The sequence below is a fragment of the Equus przewalskii genome, chromosome 15 (assembly GCF_037783145.1).
Source record: "Equus przewalskii isolate Varuska chromosome 15, EquPr2, whole genome shotgun sequence".
NCBI lineage: Eukaryota > Metazoa > Chordata > Mammalia > Perissodactyla > Equidae > Equus > Equus przewalskii.
Window position 1 is genome coordinate 10,613,828 of NC_091845.1, and position 25,618 is coordinate 10,639,445.

Here is a 25,618-nt window from a genome sequence, read left to right on the forward strand (position 1 = left end):
GATTTATACCTTAGGATGCCTGAAAAGAGTGGGATTGGAGATAGAAATGGTGAAGATAGGAAGAAGTGTTGTGTTTTTGTTTTTTTCCTCTATGTTTGGTTCACATTTGGTCAAAGGTAGATTTGTGGAAATCCTTGAACAAAATGAGCTGTGGGGATGCTTGGATACTACAGATCTCCAAAAGACCATGGCAAAAAAATGCTGTAATTGGCATACTTACTTAGAAGAAGAACTCATTGTGTGACAATCTGGATGGGTCAATAATAGGAAGATTTACACCGAATTTAATTTGTGGCATTGGAAAGAATATTTCCCGAGTTAAAATGATTCATTACCAAGCAAATATTGTTGGCGTATCTGCAAATGTGGCAGGTGACCAAAGAATGGTTCCAAAAGTGGAAGGATCCACCTTTGGATTAATCTATGGCTGTACAGTAAATGACAAGTACCCATTTACACAAGAAAATGGAAGGTGCGACAGAGATATAGTCATGTCATCTTTTTTGTTGTTGTTATTATTTTCTTTTATTTTTTATTGTAGTGACATAGGTTTAGAATATTATATAAATTTCAGGTGTACAGCATTGTATCTTGATTACTGTGGAGATTACATCATGTTCACCAGGCAAAGTCTAATTACAATCCCTCACCACACATGTGCCTAATCACCTCTTTGTCCTCCTCCCTCCCCGCTTCCCCTCTGGTAAACACCGATCCAATCTCTGTCTCTATGTGATTGTCTGTTATTGTTTTTATCTTCTACATATGAACGAGATCATATGGTATTTGACTTTCTCCCTCTGACTTATTTCATTCAGCATAATACCCTCAAGGTTCATCCATGTTGTCACAAATGGCCCAATTTCATCATTTCTTATGGCTGAGTAGTATTCATTTAAATGGGAAAGAGAAGACTACAAATGGGAGTATGAAAATTATTTTTTAAAAAAGCAATAAAATCACTGGTAAAGCCAAAAATACAGTAAAGTTAGTAGATCAACCACCTACAAAGATAATATGAAGGTCAAAAGACAAAAGTATTAAAATTATCCATTTCCATGGTAAGAGGGTAACAGACATACAGAAGTTAGATATGATATCAAAAACAGAAAATGTGAGAGGAGAAGAATAAAAGAGTAGAGCTTTTAGAAAGAGTTCAAACTCAAGAGACAATCAACTTAATATAGGCAAGTTATCTTAAATTCAAAAGCATTGTAAGAAGCAGCCTTGAAATATTTTTAAAAGTGTTGTGATCTCACTGTAGCAACAACACTCCATTTAAATTTCAGAGCCATCCTTCTCTCCAAACACACTCGAAGGCTTCTTTGGAACTGGGATGACATTTTATTGATTTCACTAAGTGACCTGGATTGATTGAAAACTTGGAGAAGCTTAAAACACTAAAAGTTCCTCAAGGGCATTTTTCTCTGATGGATGTCCTGTTTATTTTTAATACAGTGTTTTTCCTCCGTAAGCCATCTGCCTGACCATTTTATCTGTCTGGTTTCTCTGAGAGAGTCTAGGTATAGCATGACATCTCGCTAGATCTGAGCTGAAGTCGAAAGTCTCAAGGTAGGTGTTAGGCGTTGTCATACAGGTTTAAGATTTCATGTTTTAGGCTTACGGTCTTTCTGGTGCCAGACCTCACTTAGAATTCCCATCTTAGTAGAAAGCATCAGACTAGATATAAAGGATGCTGCTTAGCTAATGAAATCACAAAGAATTGGAAAGGATATTTTTTAAAAGGGAATATTTACTGTGCCCTGAGCTCCTTGGTAATACATTTACCAGGGGCTGCTTTTATTGCTCACTTACTAATAGGACAAGAATAGGGAGAAGAAGGAAAATATGAATCTTATGGTTACGCATTTCCAGAGGAGAAATTTTCTCCCACACCATTGCAGTTGTATCTAGACATTCCTGAGAGTAATTGTTTTCCTAGAATCCCCACAGAATATGATTTTTCTCACAAGGAAATGATTCACTGGAGAAATCAAACAAGCAATCTCAATGAAATTCATGGGCTTTTTGTTAGTATTTCAACTGTTGGCTTAGTTCTAAAGAAGAGAGTCATGTCATCTAGCTTCCACACAGACTGAAAACATAAAGACCTTCTGATGGCTCTTGAAATTCACAAAATCCACCATTCAGAAAACAAAGATAGGTTATTAGAATTGCTACAGGTCATACTGGAACACATCAGAGTTAATAGGGTATAGACGAGTTGCAGACAAACATGTTCTTAAAATCTGAAATTGGTGCTTCCACAGTATTGAAATCACCCAGGCACACAGACCATGGATGACAAAAATGGTATTATAAGCATGTTCTCTCTCAACTATTGTCACCATCATGTAATTCAAATAAAACATAATGAGAGTCTGCTGCATGTCTGCTAGGTACATAAATGGCTAGATTAGTGGCTAACTATTAATTTGTAGCTCCTGCAATATGTGGTCAATCTATTTGGGGGAGAGCTGTATGGTTTGATTCATAGTTTATACTTACTTCTTTGAAAGGATATTGCTAATCACAATGTCTTTACACTCTGCCTGAAAGCTGCAACTATACCTTACATTAATACAGCAACATTTTTAAGATTTAAAAACATCTTTGTCCAAATTGAACTTGATTTACTTTTTGAGATGCTCTGTGGATGAACATATCTTACCCCAGCCTCCTGCCAGTGTCAACTTCACTCAATGACTACAGGAATGAAAAATTGGTAAGAGCTGAAAGCAGCGTTGATCTTCACCCGGCAGAGTGGCTAGCCCTATGCTATGATCGAACTGCTCACATTTATTCAAGCACTTATTATGTGTGAGACACTCTGCATAAAATAGGTTGCAAAAAAATTCTGTTGGTCATCAGAAAGTCAGAATAATCATGAAGACCTGAGACATATTCCACAAGTCAAAAGTGGAAAACATTATCGTTACTTTATAGGAAACCCCATACAGTATGAATTCAGATCAAGTTCAGACTTGATTTATAATGGAAAATTTAAATGCTATTTTTATAGTAGATCGATTTCTCTCCACAATAATTACACATTATTGTGTTTTTCATTGGATTTTTTCATCTCTCCCCATTTTATGCATATTTCTTATCAATAAACATGATTTGGTAAATATACAGCTAAACTTATGTGTGTATATATATATACGTGTGTGTGGGTGTGTGTGTGTGTGTATAAATGAATGACCTGAAAAGTCAGAGCAAAGAAAGCTTTGATGATTTGAGTGGTCTGATTTTAGGTTCAGACAAATAGTTAACACTTTAGGTGTGGCCTTTGCATCAGAGCGCCAAATTCCTAAGTCTCTCATTCCCTGTGTGCTGTATGCAATTTGTAGCTGAGGGGCTCAGAAGGAGTATCACGGCAACTGCATGACTGTGGACACATGAATGAATAATGAAAAGAGCCAAGTAATTCGGATGACAGACTTCAATCATCCTCATGAGAAATGCCAGTCATAAAACCAAGCCATGGTCTAGTGACAACACAATTGTTTCAAAGCTCTCCCAGTGTTTCGGAAAAGAAGCATCCTGCTCTACCTTTAACGAGAGGCAATGCTGAAGAAGATTCAGTCTTTCTTTCTGTCTTTTGTATGACAAGTGTTAGGTTTTTCTTCTGAGCATTGATAACTCTGCAATAGTCTACCTCTGTACATGCATCAATTTGATAATCAAAAAACCCAAACAGTTGGTAATACAGTCTATGAAGAAATATTGCAACTAAAAATGGCCTCCTAAAAGAGCTGTAAACTGCTGTAACCTCTTACATCTTAGTGCCGCCTGCTGCTTAAAGAGGCCACCTGTCAGATACATTATTATAATTCTGGGTGTTAATTTCAATAAACTGAGCATTTGAGTACCTGCAATTACAAGAACCACAATGAATAAATAATATTAGCCAACACATTTTAATCAACCTACTAAGTTCTAGTTCTGTTTTAAGAACTTAATATACTTGAACTCACTTAATCCTTACAATAACCCCATGGGGGACATTACTCTCATCACATTTTGCATATGAGGAATTGCAGGCACCCAGAAGTTTAATAACTTTTCTAAAGCCACAGACCTCATAAGTGGCGGGGCTGGCATTTAAGCCGGCAATTTGGCTCTGGAGCCCATGCTCTCACCACAGCATTACCAATTAAACAGCAATGGGTCTCAAAGTGTGGTACCTGGCCCAGTAGCATCACCATCACCTGGGAACTTGTTAGAAATAGAAATTCTTTGGTCCCAGCTCAGACATACTGAGTTGGGTACTAGGGAGTGGAGCCCAGGAATCTGCTTTAACTTAACATTGTTGCAGGTAATTTTGTGGTGGGATAAAGGTTGGGAATCACTAGTATAGGGCGGACAGACTCAAGCAGACAGGTTCTGCCCTCAATAAACTCTTGAGGTAGAAAACAAAATTACATCTCTCATGCCAAATGTAAAAGTTGTGATGATGTCTACCATAGACTCGGACTTGGACGGATGGATGAGCAGTATGCAGACTGCATCCTTTACACCCTGTGGAGATAGTAAAGAATCTAGGACCTAGACACTTTCGTTGTTTGTTGGCAAATGTAGAGGTCTGGATTGAGGGCCCATCTAAGAAAAGCAACAGAAGTTAGAGTGAATAAAACTCATAGTTTGTTTTGAAAATCACCATGCAAGGGAGTCAGAGAAAATATCATCTCTTGGTCACTGAGTCATTGCAATGCCACTTAAACCAAACAATTGATTCCTGTGCCCCTCAGGGAGGTAGGACACAGGCTCTGCAGGAAACTGAGTTGGGGGGCTATGAATTCAGGACAATGGGGTGTAATAAAGGAATGCTGTTTCTCTTACATCCCATATTCACATCTGTTTATTGCTTAGGAAAGCATGGTGCCTGCTTCTTTTTATGATCTACTTTTCCTGAATGATCCTCCTGTCAATACAATCTATAATTTTAAATTTACATTCTGTGTATATAGCTTTGACTCATCAATAACAGAGGAAAGAGATTAATGGTTCAGAGCATTGGTTCTCGACTCCGAAAGCCTGGGTTTGAATCCCAGCTCTTTTTGTAACTTGCTATGCAAACTTGAGCAGGTTACTAAACTTCCTCTAAGTTTTAGTTCCCTCCATATGAGGTCCTATCCAAAAGCCTTGTCAAATTCATAGTAAACACTCAACAAATGTTGGCCTTCTAAATTAGACAATTAGTTCATTGCTGGGAGAGACAAATCTTTTGGCCTCTGCCAAGTGCTCTTTGAGTGGAATGGAGCCAAAAAGACCCAAACTTTTGGCTAAAGCAGTTATGCTGATCTAATCAATATGCAGACCACACTGCTTACAAAAGTTTACCCCTATCTACTAGATTGTAAGCTCCTGTAAGAAAGAGACACTATTTTAGGAGCCTTTGCAATGGCCTAGCCCATAGGAAGTGTTGAATAAACATTTGCTAAATAAACAAGGAAAAAAATGACCTGAATTTTACCATCATTTGTAATATTATCTCCACAACCCATGCACAGACACACAGTCTCATTTAAGTGACAGTCCATCGTTGCTTGAAACTAGATCCGCTGAATTTTCACCCCCTAATGGAATCTCTGGAAGTGTTCTCAAATCTGAGGAAATGTTCTCTCCTGTACCATCCGTTGACTATGGCCTTTGGCTTTCACTCAGAGATATAACGTATCTTTTAAGCAAGTCATTCTTCTCTAAAACTCTCTTCCCCAAGCCAGAAGTTGTGCCAAAGTTAACAATGCTTAAGAACAAAGAGAAGCACCTGTCTTTGTGATCTTCCTCCATTTCCAACCTTTAGTTGCGGTTATGTTTTTTCTTAGCTTAGAAAGCTGTGGGAGCTTCAGTCTGCCTCTGCTGGTACCAGGGACACACAGAGGAGGCAGTAAATATCAGCTCTCACCACCCTGTGAGTCTTGATACAGGTGCACAACTCCCATCCTTGAGCTGTCAGAGCTCATTGCAAAGACAATTCAGGTTGGATTTTACAACAGAATTTTGATTTCGCTAAAACTCTTGATCAGAGATTGGCAGTTAGTAGTTCTGTTGATCATCATGGATGTTTATTTTTCCCTTGTTCCTGAATAATACAGCATAAGTGATTGACCTAAAGCTGAGATATTATCATGGTTGAAGGCAAGAGGTCTCACTTCTGGAAATGCCCTCCTTCTAACTAGGAGGAAATATGAAAGTTCATTAACAGACTTTTATGAAAAATGTAGTATATTCATGAAGGCACTGACTCTGCACACTGTAAGGCATTCAAAAGAGATGAATATGACACCATTCTTACTGAGAAGGAGCTTCTTATTTTATAGAAGAAAGATAAAAAACTGTCCTAGTGCCTGTAACTTGAGGCCACTTATTCAACATAAAAGTGTCTTAAATGTTTGAATGTTAGAAGAAATATAATCATATTACCTTTTCCCTGAATATTTAAAATTATCTTTCGGAAAGTTATTTCTCAGCTTCACAAGGATCCAGACTCTTGGTTAATGATCTTTAGAGCTAAAAATGTCTTGCTTTCTGGCTTATATTTTTCCTCTGCTGCTGTGCAAATGGACACAAACAGTCAGCAGTCACTGGAGTCATTTCATTCTTGGTAGAATATGTTCTTTGAGGTAGCTGAGCCAACTTGAACTACCCAGTTGTTTAGGAAAAAGAGCCCTACAGTTCATTCTTCCAAATACCTAGGGAGTATTCAGCAAAATTCATCAATTCACCTAGCCCATCCTTACTGAGATACGGCTGACTTCTCTTTGCCGTGAAGTAGCTCATTTCTCTTTTAAGTCAATTCCTTTAAAACATGGACGCTGTGCCTCAGGCATGGTAATTTTCTAGGCATTGTCTGCTTAACTATTGTTCCAGATGATTCTAAAAGCCTAAAAGGGCTGGAGCTTAGAGGCTCCAGGAGGCCACTGAAATTCTGAGAGTATCTTTTGGAAACTAACATTCTCCTAACTCAACGGGGGGTGTTATAGATTCTATCAGAGACCAGCAAACTTTTTAAGACACTGTATTTACGGAAATGCTCATTTCATCTGAAAGCTTAGACCCTGTGGTCAATTACTATACTTCCTGAAAAGATGTATTCCCCACATGACTCAAGCCTGCTTGAGAAAGGAAAAAGGTGGCAAGCTAGAAACGGAGCATGAGAGCTGGCACCTACTAACTGCCTTGATCTTTGTCCTTTTGATTGCTTTCTAATCCATTAAAGGTCTCCATGTTACCCAAGTGGCCTTTGAACAAACACTGTCACTTTGGCAATTCATAAAAGATGAAATAGATTTCTCCAGAGCTTTTCTTTAGAGAGATTTCAACTATTTAACACATCCCTGACCAGTACATGTTTGAGATATGACCCTTATGATGTAATTTGTATTATCAAATTATCAAATACCATTTTCTGTGGCTTGAGGGTTTTTTTATTTTTAAAATGTTATTTTGTAAATTCTGATGTTTTTTTGAAAGAGATAGATGTGAAAAGATAATATTATAGGGTGATGGAATAAGTTAGGAGCTTTTCTGGCCTGGAGAGGAATATCCCTTTATGAAATAAGGGCAAGTGCAGGGTTCAGCTGGTAGAAGGACAAGCTTATAGGCCAAATTTATTTCTATGATCATGAAATCAAACAGAGAGAATTTGCTGATTTCAATAGATTTGTTCAGTTGACAATGACTAATTGTTATTTCTACAATCATGATATCAAATGGAGAGAGTTTGCTAGTTTTAATACCTGTGGACCTGTGATCCCAGGTAATGCAGACATTTTCATAAAGTATCCATGATTGTGTAATTCAAAAGGCAAATGTTCTCCATGTAGTCATGAAATGCTGTTCAGACTCCTTAAGTAGCATCCATAGCTGCTTACCACGTAAGATTTGTATGAGGGAAATATCTTCTTAATTGGAGAAAAAGAGCTTTCAAGACTTGGTTGTTATTGATTGGCTTATAGATTCATATATGACCCCGAGGGGAATTAGACAAAGAAATAAATCTATGATTTCAAAGCTTACTTATGCTACTTAGACAGACTATTTGATACAGTGAAGATAGTTTATCGTCTGTCTCAAGAGGGATTGTCTGACCATAGCTTAGCCCCCTCTGTCCCAAGAGGCTGTATGGAAACAGGAGGCTGCAATTCAAGTCCAATCCTCACTATTAACCACAGGTGATCTCAGTTCTATTTCTTTCCCTATAAATTAGATGAACTGTGTATCCTCTTCATCTCCTCCCCCCACACAAAGTTGTTGGGAAGACCAAATTATATAATGAGTGGGAAGGGGCTATGTGAGCTCCAAACAAATGTGTAAACTCAGCAGCAGTAACACATGGGACAACTGGGTTGACCTTCACTTTGATCGTGTCATTGCGTCACCGTTATTTTACTTAGTGATGCAAGGATTTGAAGTCTACGCTAGTCAAAAGGAAAATTACTATTGGATACCCTTTGAACTATATCTACAATCTGACCACTTTTCGCCATTACCTCCACTACCACCCTAGTCTGAGGCACCATCATTTCTTACCTCCTTTAAGTTTTAACATCCTTTTCCAGACACACCCAATGAGATTGCTTTGTGTTGGTCTGCTTGTCAGTGTTGTACTGCAGGAGAACATTCACAAAACATTCCTAACATTTAATTCCTTGATTCTTCCTTAGTTCTTGAATGCCAGAGCTAATGGAGACCTTAGAGAGCTAACTCTGTACTTTTTACATATGGGGAAACTGAGGCTCAGTGAGACAAGAGACCTCTCTATGCCATACAACAATTACGAGGCATAACACTGGACTACAACATGAGGGACCTTGCTCTGTAACACAGCAAAAGCACCTGGAAGGATGTGGAATAATGAGGTCAACACATCTACAATTCAAGCTGCAGGTCTTCTGGGACTTCTGGCTATAGAATCCATGCTGCTGTCTCGTAGAGATTGGTTGGATATCTACAGAAGGAAAAAAATGTATCTTGCTTTCAGAGGGTGATATTTTGGCTCTTAACACATTAACTTAACCGATGGAGTGTCCACTCGGAGTCCCTGCTCCTGCTGCATTTTCAGAATCTCCCCCAATTTGTCTCATTCTTTCACCCACACTTTTGATCATGTGATTCTCCTTTTCAAGAAAATTCCCCATTCTTCCATCTCTTCCTGTCAAAATTCTGCCAAGTTCCTTCTCCATCATAAAATATTTTCTCATCAGCCATGCTCACTTCACTACATAAAGTTTTTGTAGTTTGGCCATGAAACATCATGGCTGCTTTGTATTCATTCCTTTAAAAATATTCATTGAGTATCTAATGTGTGCCAGATCTTGTTTTTTACATTGTAGTTCAGAGAGAAGACGGTGTTAACTTAGAGAGACATGGTCCCTGATCTTGTTCAATTTATTTTCTTCTGGGGAAGACAGATAATAAGCAAGTGAATATATAAGGTAATTTTCTGATAGTGGTAAGAGTTGTGATGAAGATCAACAAAATAAATAAGATAGAGAGTAAGCTTTTTCCGGGGCCTGGGGTAGAAGGAGACTCTTCAGATGAAGTATTCAGGAAGGCCCTCTCTGAAGAGGTCATTTAGGTAAGAGATAAATGACCTTTTCCTGGTCAGCCCTATGGAAATAAAAGAAAGAATATTCCAGGTAGAAGGACCATCTTGTCTCCAGATTCTAAGGTGGGAACAAACATGGAATAATGGAGGAAAGAAAAGGAAGCCAGCATGGCTAGTACAAAGGACAGATTGCAGAAGGCTAGGAGACGAGGCTGAAGGTCAGCTTCTAGCACTTATAAAGAGGGCAGAAACTTAGGTTTTCTTTCAAGTTGGAGAGAAGTCATCGGCGGGTTTTGTGCAAGGTCCTTCCTTATACCCTTATAGAAGCATTGAAAACATCGTGTATCTTAGACATTTTTGTACCTCTAAAAAACTAAGACAAAGTCTTACAAATAGTAGGAATTCAATATACAGTTGCCAAGCTGATTCTGAAGTAAAATTTATGAGACCTTTTGAATTCATTTAGGAAGGATTCCAGCTATCGGAAGTGGATTCTCCATGTCTTGACCTCTGTGATTGGGTAATGTTAGCATTATCTTCTGCATTGCATAATTACATTTCTTTCTCCTAGTGACGTTCTTAGAGTTCAGTAATTGGTACTTTACAGTGTTTCCCAAACACTAGTCATTCATGCATCGCCTTCAAAATTTTTGCTAAATCCATATGTCATCTGTACCATTGAATAAATAATTTATTTCTCTAAAACAAAACACTTTTTACTTAAGCATATTTTAAAGAGAAATGGTTACATACATTTACATGTGTGTAAACAGTCATATACCACATAAAAACATTTCAGTCAATAATGGACCATGTAAATGACAGTGGTCCCATAAGATTGGTACCATATAGCCTAGGTATGTAGTAAGCTATACCATCTAGGTTTGTGTAAGTACACTCTGTGATGTTCGCACAATGATGAAATCGACTAATGACACAATTTTCAGAAAGTATCCCTGTCGTTAAGCAACAGATGACTGTACATGCATGTATACATACGCATTCTTACATATATGTAAACACATGTTCAAGAGAAACATAAACACACATCTATGTACCCACACAAGACTACTGAGTATCCACGAAATCATAGATGTGATATGCTACATATATTTTTAAACTATATTAAAATTCGTGACTATTAAAAATCTTAAATGTTCATTTGTGTACAACTAAAAGCACTTCGTTGATGATGTCCATATCACCCTTTCAAAAACTATGGTCTAATTGATTCACCTAGCTTTATTCTGAAAATCCTGTCTCAATTGATCAAAGCAAGGCAAGGAGAAGAGCAGCCAAGTGGTAGGTGGCTGCACACACTCAGTCAGAAAGAATAAATCAAGCTGCAATTTCTCAATTACTGGTGATGCAGTCTTCCCCATCATGGGTCAAGCTACTTCACCAAGATCCAATGCAAGTGGGTGGCAGAGTAAAGCAACTTACGGTGAGGCATGGTTGAAGGGGCCTGCTTGTTGAATGATGGATGGAGCAGTTTTCAGTCTAGCTGTCCCAGTTAGAATGAATGCCTTGGGAACCTGTTTCTATCCTAGTGGAAGTGTAGCAAAGTAGCAACGTCTAGGAGAGAATTTGTCATCAGAATGTTCCTCGAGTGACTCGTGGCCTTGGTTTGGATACTTTGATGATGTCTTTTGTGACAGAAGGAAGGTTATGATTAATAGTAATGTCACAGAGCCAACATCCTTAACACAGGCCAGGTTATAAATATAAGGGGGCCTGGGATCTGGTTTTATTTCAGGTTCTTTATCAAAGCTAACTCTCAGAGAACTTTAATTTATGTTCAGAAGGAAGAGCATCTGCAAAGAGACTAACAGGCCCAGTAGAAGAGCAGGTAGACATGCTGAAACATCAAAACAGACATCACACATATGCATCCCCACAAAAACTTCCCTGTGTTTCTAGCATATGAAAAGCTCAGTTCTAGGCGCTGTAGGAATAAATGATAAACCTGATCTGTGAGAGATTTACCATGTAGTTTGCTACACCTAGCAAAATTCATGTCAGAGAGGAATGCGTTTAGCTAAAACTAATAGAATTAATGACTAACAGGAACATAGACAGATAGGGTGTATTTTTCTTTCCTAATCAGTATTCTGATAGCATGAAGTCTAGGGCCGGTGTTGAGGTTCAACAATGTCATTAGAGACCCAGGTTTATATTAAATTTCTGCTCAGTTATCTTTACCATGTTGATTTATTGACTAACAGATGAAAGACGGCAGCTCCAGGCATCACGTCTACACGTAGGGCACAGAGAGGGGTCAAGGTGAAAAGGGCTGTCAGCATAGCATCGGTGTTAGCACTTGAGAGACCCGAGTTCAAATCCTGTCTTTGGCGCCTGGTAGCTAATAGCCCTGATGGAAACCACAACCCCTTAAAGCCTTGCTTTCCCCATCTACAAAATGGAGAAGACATCACTTACCTTTTCCTAAGTTTCTTGTAGGATTTAAAAAGTTCTTACATATTATTTAGAATAGTGTTCAGCTCAAAGCAGATGCTCAGTAAATGGTTGCTTCTGGAATTAGATGTGAGTTTAGTGTCAGTGTGGGTTACACATCAGGGTCACCTGAGGGATTTGTTACAAATGCAAATACTGTGACATCCCATTAGATATGGCCAATCAGAATCTCAGGTTATAGGGCTTGGGCATCTTTATATTTTTAGTAAGTTTCAATGGAGATTAAAGCTTGGTGTGAAAAATAGAGAAGTCCAACTATATTTTGATTGTAGGAATATTTTCTACAAGGAATAGCAAGAAGATTTTTGAGGTTATATTTTAAATATATAAATAAATATAAATATGAATATGTTATCTTGAAGTTTATAATAAATTTTTCCTTGTAGACCCAAGAGAATTTTGCATTATTGAATCATGTTCAAACTGAGAAAAAAGATCTACAATACTGTTGTCTTTTCTTTCTCTCTCTCTCTCTCTCTTTCTTTCTTTCTTTCTGTCTCTCTCTCTCTTTCTTTCTTCCCCTCTCCCTTTCCTTCCCTCCCTCCCTCTCTTTTTTTCTCATAGGAAGCAGGGGGGAACTACCAGAATTTTCTATTGGTAAAATAATATTGAGGAAGTGTACACTTGAGGTCTGTCAATGAAGAAGTAAATTCATGGGTATTAACTCTGAGCCAATCTTTAAAATACTCAATAGAAGGATTCTTTTCCTTGATGAGTTTGTTCTTATTTTGAAATATACAATTTGAGCAACTAACTTTGAATTCAGATTGATAGTGTCAAGATGGTGCTGTAGGTGGACTTTGAACTCACCTCCTCCCATGGACACAACAAACTTACAACTACTCTGGGAACAATTACTCCTGAGAGAGAACAGGAAACTGGAAGAAAAGAACTCCCACAACAATGGACAGTACGGACTGAGGTGGAAGAGGCAGAAATTCCTTTCTGGAGAGAAAAAGCCACCTTCTAGCTGTGGTGCTTCATGGCTGGCCAGGAATAATCCTAAGGTATGAAGCCGTCCATGGAGGAGTGGGGAATCTAAGCAGGGAAGTGTTACCACTTCAAGCAGCTTTTGGACTTAGCACAAATGAGACAAGTGTCATAATATGTGGCTTTGCTGGCTATTAACTACAACGAGGAATACTCCCCAAAAAGCTATCAGACATAAGGGGAAAACCTTGTGTTCTTAAAGGGCCCATGCACAAATTCACCCATTTTGGAAAGTAACCTAAAATCACCAGAAAGAAAGGTACACAGTCCTTTGGTGAAAAGAGACTCACTTGATAGGCTCTGGGCACATCTTGGTGAGAGGTGAGACCTCTCTGCCAGGCAGGGACTACCTCCCCAGGGAGTGAGACATTGTCTTCAGCCATTATTGTGACCTAGTACAGGTGTGGTGACACAGACACTGGCAGATGCCTTTGGAGTTCTTTCCCTGGTCTGTGAGCTCAGAGGTCTGCCCCACCCACTACAGCACTGATTCAATCCAGCTCAGCCAGGGCAGGCAACCCTCCCTAGGGACTGGCCTCACTCAACAGCAAGGCCTCAGGCAACTTGTGGGCCCACATAGGTGGGGTGCCTGGAACATCTGCAGCTGGGTGAATGGATCCACCTCTGTAGAGCAGGGCATGCATGAGGGCCAGGTCTGCATTGGTGCAGTGTGTTGGGCCTCTGCAGTGGGGAAACTGGCTCTGCTTCCGTGGGTCAGGGCATGTGCATGGAGCCAGGCTGTGTTGACCAGGTGTGTGGCCCTGTGGGAAGTGGGGCTTGTCAGCTGCAGCAGACCTGTGCTTGTCAAACAGCCACATAGGGGATCAGCCCCATCTTCCAAACCTGAAACAATTGGGTGCTCCTGGGCCTGGGGCTGGTCCCACACAGTTGCAATCCCGAGAGAGCTGACAACAGCCTTGTAGGCTGGAGGCCTACAGCAATTGTAAGTCCCTGAGCCTAGCAACCAGCCACTGTTGGGGCCTACTCACTTAATAGAAAAACTGCAATAGGAATGTGCTATTAGATCTTGATGCCAACTATGTTGGGGGTCCCCACATACGATAAAGTGACTGAAGGGACCATAGCAGCAACACACAGCTGAGCATTACAACCAGCCCAGCAGAGGTACAGCCTAGCCTCCCCATGTACCCACAGCAAAAGCAACCCCACCACAATGGAAGGACACATGTAGCTCACACAGGGGACACTCCTGGAACATTTGGACCTGGTGACAAGAGGGAAGCACACTGCTTGACCTCATAAGGCATTTCTAAGATCAGGAGATGTAGATGACCTAACTAATACATAGATATTAGCACAGAGAAAGAGGCAAAATGAGGAGACAAAAGAATATGTTCCAAGTAAGGGAACAGGACAAAACTTCAGAAAAGGAACTAAATGAAACAGAGATAAACAATCTACCTGACAAAGAGTACAAACTAATAGTCAGAAGTGTGCTCACTGATCTTGGGAGAAGAATGGATGAACTCAGTGGGAACTTCAACAAAGAATTGAAAATATAAAAAAGAACCCATCAGAAATGAAGAATACAATACTGGAAATGAAAAATTCACTAGAGGGGCTCAATAGCAGAGTAGATGATATAGAAGAACAGACCAGTGAGCTGGACAAAAGACTAGAGGAAATTGCCCAAGCTGAACAGATAAAAGAAAGAAGAATTAAAAAGAATGAGGACAGTCTAAGGGACCTCTGCAACAACATCAAGCACACTAACATCCATATTATAGGTGACCCAGAAGGAGGAGAGAGAGATAAAGGGACATAGAATCTATTTGAAGAAATAATAGCTGACAAATTTCCTAACCAAAGGAAGGAAACAGACATCTAGGTACAGGAAGAAGAGAGAGCATCAAGCAAGATAAAGCCAAAGCAGCCCACACCAAGACACATTATAATTAAAATGTCAAGAATTAAAGATAAAGAGAGAATCCTGAAAGTCACAAGAGAAAGGCAACAAGTTACATGCAAAGGAAACTCCATAAGGCTGTAAGGTGACTTCTCAGCAGAAACCTTATAGGCTAGAAGGGAGTGGAACAGTATAATTAAAGTGCTGAAAGGAAAAAATCTACAGCTAAGAATACTCTATCCTTCAAGGTTGTCATTCAGAATAGAAGGAGAGATAAAGAGTTTTCCAGAGAAGCAAAATCTAAAGGGGTTTATCGCCAAGAAAACAGCCCTAACAGAAATGCTAAATGGATTTATTTAAGTGGAAAAGAGAAGATCACAAATAGGAATAAGAAAATTATCTCAAAACAAAACAAGAAAATCACTAGTAAAGGCAAATATACAGTAAAGTAGCAGATCCACCACATATGAAGCTAATGCAAAGGTCAAAAGACAAAAGCTCTAACATTATCTGTATCCATGATAAAAGGGTAATGGATGCATATGCACAAAAAAAGAGGTTATATGTGATATCAAAAACATAAAATGTGGGAGGAGGAGAGTAAAAGAGAAGAGACTTTAGCAAGAGGTCAAACTAAAAAGACCATCAACTTAATATAGATTCCTATATATGTAGGTTATTATATATGAACCTCATGGTAATCAAAACCCAGAAACCTATAATAAATACACAAGAAATTAAGAGAAAGGAACCCAAACATAATACTAAAGAAAGCCATCAAACCAAAAGGGAAGAGAGCAAGAGAAGAAGAAAGCAACAGAGAAGAACTACTAAAACACCCAGAAAAAAAGGGACAAAATGGCAATAAGTACATTCTTACAAAAAGCTAGTTTAAATGTCAATGAACTAAATGCTCCAATCAAAAGGCATAGGGTGGCTTATTGGATAAAAAAGACCCATATATATGCTGCAAAAAGAGACACACTTCAGACCTAAAGACACTCATAAACTGAAAGTAAAGGGATAGAAAAAGATACTCCATGCAAATGGCAATGAAAAGAAAGCTGGAGTAGCAAAACCTATACCAGAGAAAACAGACTTCAAAACAAAAACTGTAACAAGAGACAAAGGGCACTACATAATGACAAAGGGAACAATGCAACAAGAGGATATAACACTTGTAAATATCTATGGACCCAAGTTAGGAGCACCTAAACATGTAAGGAGATTATTAGCAGACATAAAAGGAGAAATAGACAGCAACACAATAATAGTAGGAGACTTTAACATTCCACTTACACCAATGGAGAGATCACCCAAACAGAAGATCAAGAAGGAAACATTGGCCTTAAATGACACATTAGACCAGATGGACTTAGTACATACATACAGAACATTCCATACAAAAATCACAGAAGACACTTTCTTTTTAAATGCATATGGAATATTCTACAGGATAGACCACATATTAGGTCACAAAAGAAATCTCAGTAAATTTAAGAAGACTGAAATAATACCAAGAATCTTTTCTGACAACAGCAATGTGAAACTAGAAATCAACTACAGGAAGAAAATCAGAAAAGCCACAAAGATGTGGACATTAAACAAAATGCTACTGAACGATTGGGTCAATGAAGAAATCAAGGGAAAAATAAAAAATACCTGGAGACAAATGAAAATGAAAATACAAAATGCCAAAATTTATTGGGTACAGCAGATGTGGTTCTAAGAGGTAAGTTTACAGCAATACAGGCCTACTTCAACAAACAAGAAAAATCTCAAATAAACAATCCAACAGTGCACCTAAAGGAACTGGAAAAAGAACAAGCAAAGCCCACAATCAGCAGAAGGATGGAAATAATAAAAATCAGAGCAGAAATAAATGAAATAGAGACTAATAAAACAATAGAAAAAAATCAGTGAAACCAAGAGCTCATTCTTTGAAAAGATAAACAAAATTGACAAACCTTTAGCTAGACTCACCAAGAAAAAAAGACAGAATGTTCAAATACATAAAGTCAGAAATGGAAGAGGAGAAATTACAATGGACACCTCAGAAATATAAATGATTATAACAGAATACTATGAAAACCTATACGGAAACAAGTTGGATAATCTAGAAGAAAAGGATAAATTCTAAGAATCATAAAACCTTCCCAAACTGAATCAAGAAGAAATAGAGAATTTGAATAGACCAATCACCAGTAAGGAGATCAAAACAGTAATCAAAAACCTCCCCCAAAAATAAAAGTCCAGGACCAGACAGCTTCCCTGGTGAATTCTAACAAACATTGAAACAAGACTTAATACTTATCATTCTCAAAATCTTCCAAAAATTGAAGACAGGAGGAAGCTTCCTAACTCATTCTATGATGCCAACATTACCCTGATAACAAAACCAGACAAGGACAACACAATAAAGAAAATTACAGGCCAATAGCATTGATGAACATTGATGCAAAAATCCTCAATAAAATACTGCAAGTCAAATACAACAATACATTAAAAAGATCATACAGGGCTCAGCCCAGTAGCATAGTAGATAAGTTTGTGTATGCCACTTTGATGGCCCAGGGTTCTTGGGTTCAGATGCTGGGTGCAGACCTATGCATTGCTCATCAAGCCACGCTTGTGGTGTTGTCCCACACAGAAATAAGAGGAAGATGTTAGCTCAGGGATAATCTTCCTCAAGCACAAAGAGGAAGATTGGCAACAGCTGTTAGCACAGGGCCAATTATCCTCACCAAAAATAAACAAATAAATAAAAAATCATACACAATGATCAAGTGGGATTTATTCCAGGGATGCAGGGATGGTTCAACATCCACAAATCAATCAATGTGATACACCACATTAACAAAACAAAGAATAAAAATCACATGATCATCTCGATAGATGCAGAGAAAGCATTTGACAAGATGTAGAATCCATTTATGATAAAAACTCTGACTATAATGGGTATAGAATGAAAGCACCTCAATGTAACAAAGGCCATATATGACAAACCCACAGTTGATATCATTGTCGATGGAGAGAAACTGAAAGCTATCCTTCTAAGAACTGGAAAGAGACAAGGATGCCCACTTTCACCACTCTTATTTAACATAGTATTGGAAGTCCTAGCCAGAAAAATCAGGCAAGAAAAAGTAGTAAAACAGATCCAAACTGGAAAGGAAGAAGTGAAACTGTCACTGCAGATGACATGATTTCATATATAGAAAATCCTAAAGAATCCACCAAAAAAATTTTAGAAATAATAAATGAATACAGTAAAGTTGCAGGATACAAAATCAACATATAAAAATCAGTTGTGTTTCTATACATTAACAACAAAGTATCAGAAAGAGAAATTAAGAATGCAATCCCATTTATAATTGCAACAAAAAGAATAAAATGACTAGGAATAATCTAAACCAAAGAGGTGAAAGACCTGTACACTGAAAACTGTAAAACAGGGGCTGGCCTGGTGGTGCAACGGTTAAGTTTGCAGTTCTGCTTCTTGGCAGCCCGGGGTTTGCTTGTTCGGATCCCAGCTGTGGACATGGCACTGCTTGGCAAAAGCCATGCTGTGGTTGGCATCCCACGTGTAAAGTAGAGGAAGATGGGCATGGATATTAACTCAGGGCCAGTCTTCCTCAGAAAAATGAGGAGGATTGGCGGTAGTTAGCTCAGGGCTAATCTTTCTCAAAAAAAAAAAACAAAAAACAACTGCAAAACATTTTTGAAAAAAATTAAAGAAGACACAAAGAAATGGAAAGATATTCCGTGCTCTTGGATTAGAAGAACTAGCATGGCTAAAATGTCCATACTTCCTAAAGCAGCCTACAGATTCAATACCATCCCTATCAAAGTTCCAATGACATTTTTCACAGAAATAGAACAAGAATCCTGAAATTTATATGTAACAATGAAAGATCACTAATAGCCAAAGGAATCCTGAGAGAAAAGAACAAAGCTGGAGGCATCGCACTCTCTGATTTCAAAACATACTACAAAGATATCGTAATCAAAACAGCATGGTAACGGGACAAAAACAGACACACAGATCAATGGAACAGAACTGAGAGCCCAGAAATAAACCCACACATCTATGAACAATCAATTTTCCACAAGGGAGCCAAGCACACACAATGGAGAAAGGAGAGTCTTTTCAATAAATGGTGTTGGGAAAACTGGACAGCCACATGCAAAAAGAATGAAAGTAGACACCATATACAAAAATTAACTCAAAATGGATTAAAGACCTGAATATAATACCTGAAACCATGAAACTTCTAGAAGACAACATAGGCAGTACACTCTTTGACATCGGTCTGAGCAGCATATTTTCAAGTACCATGTCTGACCAGGCAAGGGAAACAATAGAAAATATAAACGAATAGGACTACTTCAAACTAAAAATCTTCTGCACAGCAGAGGAAACCATCAACAAAACAAAAAGACAAGTAACAATTGGGGGAAGATATTTTCAAACCACGTATCTGATAAGGGGTTAATATCCAAAATATATAAAGCACTCATACATCTCAACACCAAAAAAACTAACAACCCAATTAAAAAATGGGCAAAAGATCTAAACAGACATTTCTCCAAAGAGCATATACAGATGACCAACAGGCACGTGAAAAGATGTTCAATATCACTAATTATCAGGGAAATGCAAAGCAAAACTACAATGAGATATCACCTCATGCACATCAGAATGACCATAATTAAAAAGAAAGGAAAGAAGTGTTGGAGAGGATGTAGAGAGAAGGGAACTCTCATACACAGCTGGTGGGAGTGCAAACTGGTTTAGCCACTATGGAAAACAACATGCAGGTTCCTCAAAAAATTAAGAATAGAATTACCATACGATCCAGCTATTCCACTGCTGGGTATATACCAAAGAACATGAAAACACGAATGCTTAAAGATATATGCACCCCTATGTTCATTGCAGCATTATTCACAGTAGTCAAGACTTGGAAGCAACCTAGGTGCCCGTCAAGGGACGAATGGATAAAGACAATATGGGATACATGCACAATAGAATACTACTCAGCCATAAAAAAAATGGATGAAATCTGGCTATTTATGACAACATAGATGGACCTTGAGGGTATTATGCGAAATAAGTCAGAGGGAGAAATTCAAATACCATATGATCTCACTCATAAACAGAAGATAAAAACAACAACAAATAGAGAGATAGATGGGATTGGTGCTTAGAGTTGAAGGAGGGAGGGAAGAGGGCAAAAGGGGTGATGAGGTGCATGTATATGGTGATGTATTGTAATTAATCCTTGGGTTGTGAACATGATGCAATCTACACAGGAAGCGAAATATAACGATGTACATCCGAAATTCATATAATGTTATAAACCAATGTTACCACAATAAAAAAAAATTAAAAAGTAAATAAATTTTTTTTTAAAAAACAACAATGTATTCATAGGCATGCTCAGGATTAGTCCTAGGTCCAGAGATATTGGCTGGTAAAGAAAAGCATTTTAATTAATTACCAAATAATTTCTTCGACAGTTTTTTAAGCACTATTATGAGCCAGGCACCATGCCAAGAGTGAACAAGTGAAATGCCATATGTGCTTTCATGAAGCTTAAATTTAAGGGACACAGACAGACATCTAACAAATATTTATGCAAACAGATATTTAAGTGCAACTGTAATAATTGTGGTGAAGAAAACATATAGATCCCTTTAAGAAATTATAACAAGGAGGGGTGGGCAAAAGAGCTGAGAGAAACATTGAAGTCAAAGGGAACACTGTAAACCAATGCTAAAAAACAAATGTGTAATTATGAAGACAAGCTCTACTGGAACCAGGAAATAGTTGCAATCTTTGGGGATGGCCAGCGTGTCTAGAGCTCAGTAATCCAGAGAGAGAGAGGCTATATTTGGGCCGGAGAGGAAGCAGGTCAAGTCAGGCAGGGGGCTCTTTTGACCTCAGGTGAGAAGGAGCCAAAATCTGATACCTTTCTTCTCAGAGACTTTCATGTCCCAAATCAAACATAATACAGATTATAGAAAAGAAGGAAAAATATTTCCCTTTCAGAGAAAGTGAAAGAAATGGCAAAAATTTCCCAATATGGAATGTGTAAAGTGTATTTCAAATACTATTTTCTGAGTGTGTGTACAAAGATACATGCTAGCACACCAGCCAGAGAGACAGAGAAGAGAGAGACAAAGGAAGAATGCTCAGAAAGACGTGCAAACGTGCAGAGAGATAAAGGATGGTTAGGTTAGAAGGATGGGTGAATGCGTGGGTGGAGGCAAGTAGTTGCAGGGATAAACATGGTGTAATAATGGTGATAGTGGTGGTACCTGCAACAATAAAAATACCATCTGAGTATTTACTATGTGCCAGGCGCTTTCCATCTATGAACATTAAACTAAAAAACTCCAACAAGCAGGTTTTTACCATAAGGAGGGTAAGAAAAACTACTAACCTAATACTTTCCAATTCCCCTCCCTCCACAAATACAGGTGATCACAGGAGTATTGTTCCTGTAAAGCTGCCTGGAGGAACCCATCTCTCTGCCTAATGGGGGACTGGATCCCTCTTGCCTGGGAAACAGCAGCAGTGCCACCTCTGAAGACCACTGTGAAGCAGCAGGACCAAGCTAAAGGAGCGTCTCATACAGCAAGGCAACTGCACGAGAGGGAAGATTCATACTATCTCAGCCTCCCCAATTGTTTCACATTAGCCAGGAAGGACTGGGTTTGACATTAACGATAAAAATAAATTGCATTGTTTCTCCATGCTAGTGGTTTGCCTTTGTTGATTATATTGGTCTGTGACTGGGTGTATAAGGTATATTCACCTAGAAAAGTTCCTCCTTCTTTCAATGCGTACATACACACACCCATCTTTCCTCTACCTCCAATTCCCACCTCACACCACTTTGAGCACAGTCCTGGAGCTTGTCTTTACTTTTCCATCTGTCTGTCTCCATGTCTCTTTATTTTCTGTCTTTCTCTTTCTCTCTCTCTTTCTTCCTTCATGCATCTCTCTCTCTCTCTCAGTATCTCTCTCCATCTGCCCATCAGTAGCTATCCTCCATGCCTCCTGGCCCCTGACCTTGCTCTCTCAACCTCCATCAGTCACCCTATCTTCCAGAACTCAGTGTCAGTCTCTGCCCCTAAATGTCTTTACTTCTCCTCAACATCTCTTCCTTTCTTCCTTGATACACAGTGCTCAGTCAAACCTCATTATCTAATGATATGGACATTAACTAAAAAAAAGTGTCACCCGGAAACACCTTTAACTTTAAGCTCTTTAAAGGAAAAATGCTAGTCACTTACTATGATGTATATATAATAATAACTTACTTGCAGTTACATCTAATAAGTTCTCAAGACAAAATTAGACCAACACTGACAGAAAGGAGACTCCTATCCAATAATTACCATCTGAATTTTTAAGTAGCCTTCCTTGTATGAAATCACTTTATTAGCTGTTGTTTTCTATTCAAAAAAAGTGACCTTTTTTTTTTTTGCCTATTGTTGTTCAACAGTTGCGGCACCCTTAATTACTGTAGTTGTCACTTAAATCTAAGTTCAAAGCTCTTTTCACTTTACTAAGAATCAGGTGGCGCTCATGCTTTTGGGAGAATAGAAGGGGTAGTTTATTTTCTAGACTAATGAAGTAGAGAGAAAGCCCAGAAACCCCCAAAGTTTTCATTGCTATATTATTTGGAGGAATAAAAGTATCTCTATTACTTTTTTTAATGCTACAAATATTTAAATGATTCAATATGTGGAGATTCTTGTAGAAATGCTCTTCTGAAATAAATCACATTTGATTAGAATGGTTATTTCAACACTATGTAGATTCATAGTATTGAATATACAGAATTCTGGAGGATTCTGGAAAGGCATAGAATGAGGCAGATGGCCTACAAGACAATACTTGGTTTCCTTCAAGCATTGAATCCTCTTCTCCTCCCTTCCTGGTCACTGGGAAAATAACTAGGTAGCCTGACGGGGGAAATTCTGGTCTGCTAAGTGAGGAGAGGAATTGTATGTTGGAAGAGCAAGACCCAGCTGATATATACTATTAGGAGCTAGGAGAGTATATTTGGAAGCACATCCTTAGGGTGCTGGCTGGGTCAAGGGAGAAGGGGCTAGAATATAAAGCTGGGCCAGAGAGAATTTGCTGACATGGGGCACTCACCTAGGACTCCATATTTAACACCTTGACAAAGATTCTAGGGATTGATGCTTACAGTGTTGGCATGGCTCTTGGAAGTCGAGACGCCAAAATGCAGTAGCAGAGAGTGGAAGGAGAGAGAAAGATCCTCAGAGAAAAAAAGACTTGCTAGAATGTGTCTGCTAAGACCAGGAAACCCAGTGACTGACCATGTTCCTCAAGGGAGCCTGGAGGACACTCCCTTTACCCTGGTGACAAGGAATATGCTGCTGAGAGGAATCTATACTCACTGAGAAGGTCAACAGAGGGTGTTCTTCATGAATTGCGACTGATAGCAGCAGCCATTGTTACAGAAAACCGGGCTCGAGTCAGCTGTCCTAACAAAACGTCATGATCTTTTGCCCAGTTTCTAGACTCAGAACTCACTGACTGAAGGAAACGCCAATTTCCCGTGGGTAGGACCCTGCAATATTATAAATGAATAGAGAAGTGATTCTCCTACTTCTTCCTTAAAGGAACCGATGCTACTTACTTCAAAAAGAAGGGAAAGGGGAGTAACTAGATTTCTCAAGGGCTCTTTTTATACAGGGTTTGAGTTGAAGCTCATACCCAGGAAGGGAGGGAAAGCGCCGCCGTGATGACCGTTCTCCTGAAATACATGAAAATAGGAGCTATGGATCAGGTAATAAATGGAGTCTTGGCCCAGGTTTGTCTCACGTGTGGTCTGTAAACCCACGTGGTAGTGGTGGTTCCTAATATACAAGTGGAATGAACTGTCCTGCCTCTGGGGAGGGGCATGAGAGATTAATGCCACCCTTAAAGATTTAAAGGATGCAAAGGTGACAATACCCATCATATCTCCTTTCGTTTTACTTGTTTGGCCCTTGCAAAACCAGCATAATCAGGGCAGATGACAGTTGACTGCTACAAAAACTAAACCAAGTTGTAGTTCAAATTGCAGCTGTTGCCTCTGATGTGACTGTCATATTAGAGCAGATTAGTAAAACTGGTACATGGTATGTGGCTACTGATCTGGGAAATTCGTTTGTTTTTTAATCCCCTAACACCTAAAAGGAAAGAGTGTCAGAAGCAGTCTGCTTTCACATGTGAGGGACAACAGTATACATTAATATTGCCCAGGGTTATGATAATTTTCTGACCCTCAGCCACAGTATATTTCAACATTGTCAACATTCTATCTAAAATAAAATGAGGTCACTATACTAATGATATGTTAATCAGACATGTTGAGCAATAAGCGGCAAGTACTCCAGATGACTTAGTAAGAAGACGTGCACCAGATCGTGAGAAACACACATTACAAAGATTGACAGTCCTGCTACGTCAGTAAAGTGTTAGGGGAATTTAGTAGTTTGGGATAGTCAAGACTAACTCTTCAAAGTAAGAAAACAGCTATTGTGTCTTGCCCTCTCTTACTCCTATAAAGGATTCACAATGTATCATGCTGTAGACTGAATATTTGTGTCCCCTCAAATTTTCATATATTAAATCCTAATGCACAATGTGATGGTATTTCTAGGTGGGGCCTTGGGGAGGGATGAGATTAGCTCCTTTATTAAAAAAAAACCCAGAGAACTCCCTCACCCCTTCCTCCATGTGAGGACATAGCAAAAAGATGGCCAACTGTGAGGAAGTGGGCCCTCACCAGACGCCAAACTTGCCAGTGCCTTGGTCTTGGACTTCCAGGATCCAAAACTCTAAGAAATAAATGTCTGTTGTTCATAAGCCAGCCAATCGATGGTATTCTGCTATAGCAGCTCAAATGGACTAAGATACGTGATAGGTTGCTAATAATCCACAGCTCATTCCCTTCTCCTTTGCTAAACAGAAGCTGCGTCCATGAAGTTATTTATACCTCCTTTTTAGGGGCAGCCTGAAGCTAGTAAATGATTGATCCTGGAATGCAAATGTCCATCCCTCTTGCTTTGTAGTGGGACCAGTTCTCTGGGCTAATTCATGCTCCAGAGATTTCCATGAGATCAGACTGAATCTAGATTCCAGTGGTGGCCATGTCCTTACTTAGTGCCTTCCCCTGTCCTACCCTGCTTTCCTCACTCCTTTCTCCTGTGAACACTCCCTCAGGAAAAGTAAGTATCAGAATCCCTGACTTAAGCTCTGTTTCTAAAGAACTCAGTCTAAGACGATGAAGCCATTAAAATGGGCACATTCCTAACATCCAAAGGACACTTTCAGCACTTTCCAAAGCTCCTATTTTCAAATACAATGATAAATTTTATACACCAACTGGTAAATCCCCCCTTCACTAAATAGAGTATAAAATAGTGGTTAAGAAAAAAGTGTTAGGAAAAAGTTGGGTCTTGTGGGAAAATCCCAGTTTCATCAGATACTATATGGTGTAACCTTGGGCAAGCTATCTAATCTAAGCAAACATTTTTTCTTCTACAAGATGTGGATGAAAACAGTTCTTACTTTCAAGATTGCATTTCATCATACCTGGCATATCACAAGTTTTTAACAGAAGTTCACCAGTAACATCATTCTTGTTATAATCATCATCATCACCATCATCATCATTATGGCAAATGGTTCCAAATAA

The 25,618-nt window shown here is 38.8% G+C and overlaps 1 protein-coding gene and 1 long non-coding RNA gene across 14 annotated transcripts in view; both read right to left on the minus strand.

Moving 5' to 3' along the window:
* The window catches only part of GRM7 (glutamate metabotropic receptor 7), an 822,228-nt gene that overhangs the window by 366,404 nt on the left and 430,206 nt on the right, over window positions 1–25,618 (minus strand). The window lies entirely within an intron of this gene.
* LOC139076106 (uncharacterized) lies at window positions 8,822–13,375 on the minus strand. Its single transcript, XR_011527378.1, has 3 exons — window positions 13,312–13,375; window positions 11,996–12,088; window positions 8,822–8,956 (listed from the first exon to the last, which is right to left on the minus strand). It is a non-coding gene; the product is annotated as an uncharacterized lncRNA (long non-coding RNA).